The following is a 2,500-nucleotide window of genomic DNA, read 5'->3' on the forward strand; positions in this document are numbered from 1 at the left end:
TACTACTCGAGCATTGAGGTGAGTATATTTCGGCCACCGGCATCTCTTCCCCCCGCTCGCCGCGCTTGCTTTTCACAAACGGAGCTTCCAAGAGCTTTGCATCGCCACCGACACCCGATCTGCTTATTACTGCAAGCATTGAAGAGGGTTCATCGATACCGGCACCTTCCCCCCGCTCGGCGCTTTCGAAATACATCTACTTGCGCGTACTAGTGGGTTCCGACACCGGCACCTTCCCCCCCTCGCCGCCCTCGCTTTTCACAAATCAAATGCCGAAGCACTTTGCATCGCGCCCAGTCCCCCGGCCTGCTTATTACTCGCGCATTGAACTGAGTTCATCGACACCGACACCTTCCTCCCCTCGCCGCATTTGTTTTTTTCACAAATCGAGTGCCGAAGCACTCTGCATTGCGCCGCGGCACCCGATTTGCTACTACTCGAGCATTGAGGTGAGTATATTTCGGCCACCGGCATCTCTTCCCCCCGCTCGCCGCGCTTGCTTTTCACAAACGGAGCTTCCAAGAGCTTTGCATCGCCACCGACACCCGATCTGCTTATTACTGCAAGCATTGAAGAGGGTTCATCGATACCGGCACCTTCCCCCCGCTCGGCGCTTTCGAAATACATCTACTTGCGCGTACTAGTGGGTTCCGACACCGGCACCTTCCCCCCCTCGCCGCCCTCGCTTTTCACAAATCAAATGCCGAAGCACTTTGCATCGCGCCCAGTCCCCCGGCCTGCTTATTACTCGCGCATTGAACTGAGTTCATCGACACCGACACCTTCCTCCCCTCGCCGCATTTGTTTATGTCGCAAATCGAGTGCCGAAGCACTCTGCATTGCGCCGCGGCACCCGATTTGCTACTACTCGAGCATTGAGGTGAGTATATTTCGGCCACCGGCATCTCTTCCCCCCGCTCGCCGCGCTCGCTTTTCACAAACGGAGCTTCCAAGAGCTTTGCATCGCCCCCGACACCCGATCTGCTTATTACTGCAAGCATTGAAGAGGGTTCATCGATACCGGCACCTTCCCCCCGCTCGGCGCTTTCGAAATACATCTACTTGCGCGTACTAGTGGGTTCCGACACCGGCACCTTCCCCCCATCGCCGCCCTCGCTTTTCACAAATCGAATGCCAAAGCACTTTGCATCACGCCCAGTCCCCCGGCCTGCTTATTACTCGCGCATTGATCTGAGTTCATCGACACCGACACCTTCCTCCCCTCACAGCATTTGTTTATGTCGCAAATCAAGTGCCGAAGCACAATTTCTCGATACCGACGGGCTCCTATCCCTCCCTTTGATTGATCTGAGCGGTTACTGACATCGTTTCAGTGGACTAGAGGCAACACCGATCCCACATGACCCCCCCTTCGTGGTGTTCATCACCCCCCCAGCTGGGCGAAGAACACCTCCTAAATCCCTCTTAAATCCGTTTTCAATTGCTTATAATTGTTTGTTAGGGACATTCGAGGCAGCAAATGTCGTATATAAGCAATTGGGGGAAGGGGGAGGGACTACTGGGGGCAGGGGAGGCGGTCTCTGCAAGGGGGTCATTTTGCAGAGAACCACTACTCCCCTATAGAGCATATTGGAGAAAACTGGGAAGGGCAGGGGGAAACATGGGATTTCCGAGGAGGGGCAAACGCCATAACTAATTGTACATTTGGTATAAAATCGAGATTTTTTGCAGGGACACTCAGAATAATGTCAGGCACCTTGTGGAAAAAGGCCAGATTTAATTTCGACCCAGAAGTATTTGTTTTTATTTTCCAAAAGGGGCAGAATGTCGAAAATCGAAAATGACAAACCGCTTGATGTTTCGGACTGCTACCACTTGCAAAATTTCCTTAAAATAGAGACTTATTTATGGTCAAATTATAGTGCGGGCAAAGTTGAACAGAATGCGGCCTTGACATGGCATTTGCACTCTAGGCAAGGCCATGTCGCGTTCTTGGCTTTGGAAATTTCCAACTCCGTTTCACTTGTAAAAGTGTATATCTTTTATGGTTCAGAACTGTAAGCAATGATTTTAGAGAAATTTAGAAGTTGATTTCAGGTCATTTGGATGAGTTTTCGATTTGATATGATATTTCTCGTTTCTGAGATGTAGAAAATCAAAATAAACTGAAAACTCGACCAAATGACGATATGTCAATCTTAAAATGTCCTAAAAATCGTCCCCTATAGGTTTGCAACATAAAATGCAGGGGGATATTTGAAATAAAATTGAGTTTTCGAGGTTTGGCATTCGTTGGCATGCTAGCGTGCAGCCATATTAGCCTCGCCAGGCAGGGGAATTAGCCTCGCCAGGCAGGGGAATTAGCCTCGCCAGGCAGGGGAATTAGCCTCGCCAGGCGTGTTGTCTCCGTGTTGTCCGTGTGTTGTCTCCGTGTTGTCTGTGTGTTGTCTCACACGCTATTAGCCTCGCCAGGCGGGGAGATTAGCCTCGCCAGGCAGGGAGATTAGCCTCGCCAGGCAGGGATATTAGCCTCGCTAGG

The sequence above is a fragment of the Argentina anserina genome, chromosome 7 (genome assembly GCF_933775445.1).
Source record: "Argentina anserina chromosome 7, drPotAnse1.1, whole genome shotgun sequence".
In the NCBI taxonomy this organism is placed as follows: Eukaryota; Viridiplantae; Streptophyta; class Magnoliopsida; order Rosales; family Rosaceae; genus Argentina; species Argentina anserina.